Source organism: Penaeus japonicus, unplaced genomic scaffold (genome assembly GCF_977035675.1).
Source record: "Penaeus japonicus unplaced genomic scaffold, GWHDUDI00000001_assembly GWHDUDI00000039, whole genome shotgun sequence".
Lineage (NCBI taxonomy): Eukaryota > Metazoa > Arthropoda > Malacostraca > Decapoda > Penaeidae > Penaeus > Penaeus japonicus.
Genome location: NW_028234441.1, coordinates 15,314,767 through 15,324,766, shown reverse-complemented (window position 1 = coordinate 15,324,766; position 10,000 = coordinate 15,314,767). Strand labels below are relative to the sequence as shown.

General features: G+C 39.8%; 1 long non-coding RNA gene across 1 annotated transcript in view; it reads right to left on the bottom strand.

Annotated features, from left to right (window-relative positions):
• Window positions 1–10,000, bottom strand: part of LOC122264848 (uncharacterized) — a 227,802-nt gene that overhangs the window by 71,134 nt on the left and 146,668 nt on the right. Inside the window, exon 4 of the long non-coding RNA XR_015190705.1 lies at window positions 3,177–3,218. This is a non-coding gene — a long non-coding RNA (uncharacterized LOC122264848). The remainder of the gene's footprint in view (window positions 1–3,176; window positions 3,219–10,000) is intronic.

Below are 10,000 nucleotides of genomic sequence, written 5' to 3'. Positions count from 1 at the left end.
TTATTATGATGATAAGAATAATGATCATAATGATAATGATAATCACAATGATAATGGTAATGATAATAATGATAATTATGATAGTGATGATAATGATAGAAATAACAGAAATTATAATGATAACAATGATAATGATAATGATACTGATAATAAAAGTAATGACAATAATGATTATGATGATAGTAAAGATGATATTGATAATAATGTTGATAATATTAATGATAAAGATAATAATAATGATAATAATGTTAGTAAAAATAATGATAATAATAATAATAATTTTGGTGATGATCACAATTAAAGTATCAGTGATAATGATAATAATGATATAGATGATAATAGTGATGTTAATAATGATAATGATCATGATAATGAATGCAACAACTACAAAAATAATAACAATAGTAATAGTAGTAGTGATAGTAAGAATAATGCGAAAGGCAATGTTAATAACGTTAAGAACAACCGCAATGATAATGATGATGATAAAGATAATGATTATGATGAAATAGTAATAACAATCATAGCAATTGTTATTAGCATTACTGTTAGCATCATAATCATCTTTTTTGCTATTTTTTGCAATCTTATAATAGTAAGAAAAAAAAAAGCAATTAGATAATGATGATTGCATTTATAATAGTTATGATGATGGTAATAATAAGGATAAGGATGATGATAACAATAATGCTTAAGATAATAATATTAATGATGATATTGATAACGATAATAATAAATATAATGATAAGAGTGATTTAACAATACTGATAATAATGATGATAATAGTAGTAGTAATGATGATAATAATATGATGATAATGATAATGATGATAATGATAATGACAGTAGTAATAATAATGATGATAATGAATATAATGATGATAATGAATTTAATGATGATAATGAATATAATGATGATGATGAATATAATGATAATGATAATAATAGTAATGATAATGATAATAAAAATGATAACAATAGTAATATATATGATACTAATGATGATACTAATAACAATAATCAATAACTATGTTACTAATAATGATAATAATAATACTGATAATCATAACAAAAATGACTCATGAGAATAATAATGTAGTGATAATAATGATAATGATAATAATAATGATAATGATAGTAATAATAGTAATAGTAATAATAGTAATAGTAATGATAATGGCAATAATAATAATAATAATAATAATAATAATAATAATAATAATAATAATAATGATATTAATAATAACAGTATTAATGATAATGATAATAATAATCATAATAATAGTAACAGTACCAACAATAATGATAATGATAACAATAATGATGATAACCATAATAATTGTAACAGATATGATAATGAAGATGATAATTATTATAACAATAATAATGATAAGAATGATAATAATAACAACAATAATAATGATGATAATAATAGAGATGATAGTAATGATAATAATAGTGAATATAAAAATGATGATTATTAGAACAATTATAACAATGATGATAAAGGTAATGATCATAATGAGGATAATAAAGATGATAATGATAATGACAATGATAATAATGATGATAGTAATAATAACAAAAATAATGATAATAATAATAATAATGAAAAATAGAATAATATTGATAATAATAGAAATTAAGATAACAACAATGATAACGACATCAAATACAGCAGCAACAACAACAACAACAATAATAAAGATAATACCAGAAAAGAATGAACAAAGAAACAAAACAAAAACACAAAAAAGTACAAACACAATAACAAGAACAAAAGCAAACAAAACAAAGACCAAAGCAACCCAGCCCACAATCACAAAACGCGATTAAATCAAACCCAACCCAGAGGCCGGAATCTAGAATCTAGTTTGCAAGTTAGAATCAACTAAGACTCTCTGAGCATTCCAGAAAACCGCTGGACTGGAATCGCTGGTGATAAAATCCAATGCAGGGGGGAGAGGGGTGGGGGGGTGAATGAGGGGGAGGGGTGGCGGATGAATGGGGGGATAGGGGTGGCGGATGAATGGGGGGAGGGGTGGGGTGAATGGGGGGAGGGAGTGGTGGGGGGTGATTGGGGGGGATGGAGGGGAGAGGGGTGATTGGACGAGGGAAGGTTGGGGGGGTGAATGGGGGGAGGATGGGAGAGGGATGAAAGGGAGAGGAAAGGGTGGGGGTGAATGGGGGGAGGATGGGAGAGGGATGAAAGGGAGAGGAAGGGGTGGGGGTGAATGGGGGGAGGTGGGGGGTGTAGGGGATATAGGGGATAAGGTGAGGGGTGGTGGGGGGTAAGAGGAGAGGGGGTGTTGAAGTTTGCGTAGTGAGGTAGCTCGGTTGCGTATGTGTGTGTCTCCTTAATTGCTACTGGTTGTCTGGTTGGTGGAATGTCGGTCTCTCTCTCTCTCTCTCTCTCTCTCTCTCTCTCTCTCTCTCTCTCTCTCTCTCTCTCTCTCTCTCTCTCTCTCTCTCTCTCTCTCTCTCTCTCTCTCTCTCTCTCTCTCTCTCTCTCTCTTACTTTCTCTCTGTGTCTATCTCTAGCTCTCTCTCCCCCCCTCCCTCCCTCCTTCCTTCCCTCCCTCCCTCCCTCCCTCCCTCTCTCCCCTCCCTCTCACCATCATTCCCCTATTTTCCAACCTGTGTTTCCCCATCTTCCCCATCTCCATCTTTATCCCTTTCTCTCACATTTACTCATTCGTTTTCCTCTCTTTTCCCCTTATTCACTTATTCCACTCCCCCCCTCCTCTTTTCACCTGCAATGGCACTGGCACTACCCGGTGGCAACAGTGATATCAACGCATCTTTTCTCTGCTCAGGAGGCGAGTGAGAGTTATTTCTGTGTGTGTGTGTGTGTGTGTGTGTGTGTGTGTGTGTGTGTGTGTGTGTGTGTGTGTGTGTGTGTGTGTGTGTGTGTATGTGTGTGTGTGTGTGTGTGCGTGCATGGATGGATTTGTGTGCTTGAACATATGCACATAAAATGCATATATATATACATATCCTCACTCATATACCTACATACACACTATAAATAAACATATTAGTCTATGAAAACCAAACAAACAAACAAACAAACAAACCATGAAATGAACACAAACACGGAATCCCATAAACAACAACCAACAACAACAACAAAAATCAACAACAACAAAACAACAACAAGAAGGTATTAACACCTACCTTTTTTTCACACTGATATCTTCACCCGACGCCCACACCCATCTATCACGGAGAGAGAGAGAAAAAAAGGGTGTGAATAGAATGCAAAAGAAGGGTTGCTTTAGGCGTCAGGGATAAAAAGAGTGAAGAGTGAATACACCCTTTTTATAAAGTCGCGTTCCATAGTTCACAACCTATGAATAGATATTAAAAAAAGGGGAGGGTGACTAAGGGTGAAGACAAGGTTGAATGTGGTGAAGAAAAGTATGATGAGAGTGTATAAGGGTGTATAACTTGTATAGTATTAGTCAGTATGTGAGAGTGAGAATTAGAGTGAGAGTGAGAGTGAGAGTGAGAGTGAGAGTGAGAGTGAGAGTGAGAGTCAGGATTAGCGTTGAAGTTAGTATGTGTTGTGGTAAGGGTGAGTATATGAGTTAGTGTGAAGACGCGAACAGTGTGCAATATAAGAAAGTAATGAAAGAGGGTATTTTAAATAAATTACAAAAAAAAAAGTATTTAGCGAGTGTCGAAACCAGAGAGAAACAAGTGCTGGGTATTTAGTAAAAAAAAAGGTCCAAATTTAAGGGTGTCGAGGAAAGGGTGTACAGAAGAACATCAACAAGAGAATGGGTAGATTATTTTGACAAGCATCAAGTTCTTCCCTCGAGTGAGAAGCAAAGAATTCAAGACCGAAACAAAGACACGACAAAGAAACAAATACTAAAAAAAGAAAACGTTGCAACAAAGACACACACGTATAAAAAGGGTGTCGCTAAGGGACAGAGTCTGAAGTGTGTGGAGTGTGGAGTTTGTGGAGAAGGAGGAGGAGGTGGAGGGTGTGTAGAGGGTGGGAAGTGTGGATAATGCAGAGATGGAAGGGAATGTGGAAAGTGTGGGAGGATGTGTAGAGTGTGTAGAATGAGAGAATGTGGACGTGTGGTGAATGTGATGATTGCAGAGAGTGTGTAGTGTGTATAATAGATGGTGCAGAGTGTGGAAGGAGTGTGTAGAGTAGGTAAAGCGTGTTGAATGTGTAAAGAGTGTATAACGAGTGTAGAATCAATAGAGTGTGTAGCGAGTATAGATCGTGTAGAGTACACAACACAGTGTGTAACGAGTGTAGAATGTGTACAGAGTGTATAGAGTACACAGCACAAAGTATGTAACGAGTGAAGAGTGTATACAGAGTGTGCAGAGTAGACAGCACCGAGTGTGTAGCGAGTGCAGAGTGCGTAGAGAGCGTGTGGAGTGCAGAGTGTGGAGCGGAGGCGAGGGACGCGCGGCCGCCGGGTGCTGAGTGCCCCACTGGAGACGCGCACACGAGACCGTTCCGCGGAGACCACCTCAGGCAACGGCGTGGCACCATGCTGGGAGAATTTCCTGCCCCTGCCAACCAGCCCCTGCCCTCTAGCCCCCTCCTCCCCCCCACCCCACCCGCCCTACCCCTTCCCTCTCTACCCTCCTTACCCTTCCCTCTGTGTGTGTGTGTGTGTGTGTCTCTCTCTCCCCATCCTCCTCCCTGCTCCTTCCTCCCTCTCCACCCTCCTCCTTCACTACCCTTCCTGTCCCTCCCTGCCTCCCTCTTTCTGGATCCCTTCCTCTCTCTCTCTCTCTCTCTCTCTCTCTCTCTCCCTCTCTCTCCCTCTCCCCCTTCATCTTTTCTTCTCCCTCTCCCCCTTCATCCGTTCTTCTCTATCTCCCTCCCTCTTTCTCTCCTTCTCCCCTCCTTCCTCCTTACTCTATCTCCCTCACTCCCTCCCTCCTTTTTTTCTCCCTACCCAGTCTGTCTGTTCCTTCGTCCCTCCCTACGCCCTTCCTTTCCTCTCCCTCCCTCCCTTCCTCTTCCTCCCTCTTCCTCCCTTCCTCTCCCTCCCAACCATCCCCTTTCCCCTTCCCTCCCTTCAACCCTCCCCCTTAACCCTCCCTCCTCCCTTACCTCCCAAACTTCGCTCCCTGCTCTCCCTCCCTTCTCCCTTCCCCTCCCCCTACCCCCCTTCCTCTCCTTCCCTCCTTCCTTCCCTCCCTCCCTTCCTCTCCCTTCCTCTCCCTTCCTCTCCCTTCATCTCCCTCCCTCCCTCCCTTCCTCCCTCTCCAGTCCCTCCCTCTCCCTCCCTCCCTCCCTCTCTCCCTTCCTCCCTCCCTCCCTCTCCATCCCAACCATCCCCTTTCCCCTTCCATCCCTTCCACCCTCCCCCTTAACCATCCCTACTCCCTTACCTCCCAAACTTCGCTCCCTACTCTACCTCCCTTCCCCCTTCCCCTCCCCCTCTCCCCCCACCACACAACACCCCCTCACGCCCGTTGGACAGCTGAGACGCCCACCTCTCTGTGTCTCAAGGAAGACGTCTTGGTTGGAATTTCTTAAGGGACGAAGCTCAAGGCACTTTAGGGAAGATGAGTCAGGGAAGAGAATTTAGGGAGGGCAAATTAGGGAAGAGAATTTAGGGAAGATGATTTAAGGAAGATGATTTTGGTAGATGATTTGGAGAAGAGAATTAAGGGAAGAAAATTTAGGGAGGGCAATTTTAGGAAGATGAGTCAGGGAAGAGAATTTATTGAGGGCAAATTAGGGAAGAGAATTTAGGGAGGGCAATATTGGGATGATGAGTCAGGGAAGAGAATTTAGGGAGGGCAAATTAGGGAAGAGAATTTATGGAAGATGATTTTGGTAGATGATTTGGGGAAGAGAATTAAGGGAAGAAAATTTAGGGAGGGCAATTTAAGGAAGAGAATTTTGGGAAGAGAATATAGGGGAGAGACTTTAGGGAAGAAAATTTAGGGAAGAGAATTAAGGGAAGAAAATATAGGGAGGGCAATTTAGGGAAAATAATTTAGGGAAGAGAATATAGGGGAGAGAATTTAGGGAAGATTATTTAGGGAAGATACCATAGGGAAAAGAGTTTAAGGAAGACATTTCAGGAAAGACAATTTAGGAAAGGCTTTTTAGGGTAGACTTTAAGGAAGATACTTATAGAGCAAAACATTCTTAAGGGAATTGGAGGAGAAAGACAATTAGGGAAAGACACTTAAAATAAGAAACTTAAATAAAGACAATTAAAGAAAGACACCTATAGCAAAGCACTTAAAGAAAGACACTTAAGGAAGACACTTAAGGAGGACACTTAAAAGAAGGAAAATGAAAGGGAGACATTAAGATTAAACACAATGGAGTTCACTTAACACTTAAAATATCCACTTAAGGGAAAAGACACAAAGATACCACTTAATTAACTTCTAGACACTTTAGGCAGGACAACTAAAAACATACAATCAATTGAATTTTTTAAAGGGACATTTAAGGGAAAACATTTTTTGGGATATTTAAAGGAAAACATTTTGAGGAACATATCATTTGAAGGTACATTTAAGGGAAAACCTTTTGAGGTACATTTAAGGGAATTTTTTTTAGGGTACATTTAAAGGAAAACATTTGAAGGTACATTTAAGGGAAAACATTTTAAGGTACATTTAAAGGAAAGTTCTTTAATAAGATAAGAAAAAATAAGAATAAAATGGAACAGAAAGACTTTCAAGAAGTTAAAAAAATGATAACAAAATGTGATGATGATTATGGTGATGATGATGGTAATGGTGATAATGATGATAATTATGATACTATCAATGATAATGATAATCACCACACTCGTTACTCCCCCCCTCCCCTTCCCCTCTCACCCTCCTTACCCCACGTCAGTACCACATCACCTTAACATCTTCAAGACATGAAACCGGTCTTACAGACACATCTTCAAAGTGATCTTGTGTCTCGGGAATCTAAGTATCTTACCCCCCCCTATCAACCTCCCCCCCCTATCAACCCCCTCCCCCCCTTATCAACCCTCTCCTTCCCCTCTGTCACCCCCCACACCTTTGTCCTTCCCTCTTTCGTCCCCTCCCTCCCTCATCATGTTCACCTCCCCCCCCTCATCAGAGAGAGAGAAAGAGAGAAAAAATAAATAGACAGTAAGACGGACAGATATATAGATATATATATATATATATATATATATATATATATATATATATATATATATATATGTATATATATATATATGTACATATATATAAATATATATATATATATATATATATATATATAGATATATATATATATATATATATGTACATATATACATATATATATAGTATAGATATATATATATATATATATATATATATATATATATATATATATATATAGATAGATAGATAGATAGATAGATAGATAGATAGATAGATAGATAGATAGATAGATAGATAGATAGATAGATAGATATATAGATAGATATATAGATAGATAGATAGATATATAAGTAGATAGATAGATAGATTTGATTTGATTTTGAAGTTTATTCATATTATATACAGGGAATACACATGAATAGGCATAGGAACTATACCTAAATGGTTTGTACAGTTCATGTTGGATTCTGAGACATACATTGTTGGTTAAACAGATATTACTGCGACCTTGTCAATTGATATGCTAGGGTAAAGCTATACATAAGACATAATAGTACATGTATGTCACTCTAGAAAGGCCTCGCATTATTTTCTATTATCAGAGAGAGAGAGAGAGAGAGAGAGCGAGAGAGAGAGAGAGAGAGAGAGAGAGAGAGAGAGAGAGAGAGAGAGAGAGAGAAAGAGAGAGAAAGATAGATAGATAGATAGATAGATAGAGGGAGAGAGAAAGAGAGAGAGAGAGGGTAGGTACGTATGTATATATATGTTCATGTGTGCGTGCGTGTGCGTGTGTGTGTCTGTTTGTGTCTAGCTGTCACTTGCCTGTCACGAAAAAGGCAAAGGACTAATCACCTTGTCAAGTCATGGTGTCTGTTCTGTCATTTTCTTTCTCTCTCTTTGTTTACATTTTTATCTTAGTTTGTTTTATATTTTCCTTATCCAGGTGTTCTTATTTTTATGGACATACATATAAACGAGCACAAGTTATAAACACGTGCACACACACACACACACACACACACACACACACACACACACACACACACACACACACACACACACACACACACACACACACACACACCATACCCTTCCCACTCTCTCTGTTCTCCCGGATGTTCACAAGAGTTCACCGGCTTCAGAAGGTGTTTTCCTAATTTCATTGTTCATGCGAACACCTGGAGGAGGAGGAAGGAGGAGGAGGAGGAGGAGGAGGAGGAGGAGGAGGAGGAGGAGGAGGAGGAGGAGGAGGAGGAGGGGTGGAGGAGGAGGAGGAAGAGGAGGGGGGTTGGAGGGGGGAGAGGGATGGGAAGGGGTTGAGGAAGGTGAGGGAGGAGGGTGGAGGAAGGTGAGGGAGGAGAGTGGAGGAAGGAGAGAGAGAGAGGGGGGGATGGAGGTTAGAGAGGAAGAGGGTTGAGAGGGATGGTGGTTAGAGAGGGAGGGGGAGAAGGTAAGGGAGGAAGGGGGGGAGGGAAGGGAGGAAAGGGGGTGGAGGTTAGAGAGAGAGGGGGGAAGAGTAAGGGAAGAAGGGGTTTGAGAGGGAAGGGAGAGGGGAGGAGAAGGAAAAGGGGGTGGAGGGGGGAGGATGGAGAGGGAGGGAGTGAAGGTTAGAGAAGGAGGGGGAGAGGGTAAGGGAGGAGAGGGGAGGAGGAGGAAAAGGGAGTTGAAGGGGGAGAGGAGAGGGTAAGGGAGGAGAGGGGAGGAGGAGGAAAAGAGAGTCGAAGGGGGAGAGGAGAGGGGTGATGGAGTAGGAGGGAGGGGGGAGGGAGACAGGAAGGAGTAGGGATACAGAAGGGAGAGTTGGAGGGAGGGCAAAGGAAGGTAAATAGAGAAGGTGAAGCTAAAATAAATAAACGAGGGAGAGAGGGAGGAAAGAGGAGAAGGCGAGGGTAGAAGAATGGCGAAGAGAGAGAGAGAGAGAGAGAAGAGAGAAGAGGAAAGATAAAGGGAGCATAGAAAGGGAATGGAGGATGAGGACAGGTAAGTAAGGGGGAGAAGGGAGAAGGGGGATGGGAGGGGGAGAAGGACGTACCCCCATCGATGTCCGAGTAGTTCGTACGTACGTTTGTTATTACTTCCGGCGGCCACGTAAACCGTTTGTGTGTTTTATGATCGTAGACGTAACGAGCTTGAAGTGGATATCATAGATATAATATCTATATATATAGATTTTTTTATTACTTTTATTAGTGGTTATTGGATGCGATATTTTCTAATGGCTTTATTCCTTATCCTTTTTTATTTATTTATTTATTTATTTATCTATTTATTCATTTATTTATTTATTTATTTATTCATTTGTTTATTTATTTATTCATTTATTTATCTATCTATTTATTTATATATTACTTGGTTTATTTCCGTTACTATTCTTCGTATTATTGTTTTCGATATTCTCGATCAGTTTCGTTTTCGGTGTTTTCATTTTCGTTATCATTATTCATATTGTTTATTCTTATCGTCTTTTTGTATTTTTATTTTCGCTTTCTTTTTATACTGATGAGCTGTTTTTATCTTTGTGACTTTATTATTGTCCTTATTATATTATTTATTTTCAATTTGTTTTTATCCCTATTATTGTTATTAATTATTTTCATTTTTCACTCTAGCTAGCCATATCTTTCATCGCCATCATAATCATTTCCGCACTTTCACTATAAAGGTCACTAACGCTACCGCCGTCACCATCGCCACCATATTCAACCCTTTCTACCACACAACCATACCAGGCAACCATACACATACAGCAAACATTGCCACTCCTACAGTAACGCGCTCTCTTTACAGTTATTCGACGTTCTACCTCTCCCCCCCTTTCCTCCCCCCTCCCTCCCTCCCCCTTCCTCTCTCATTCCCTCTCTCGTCGCTCCCTTCCTTCCTTG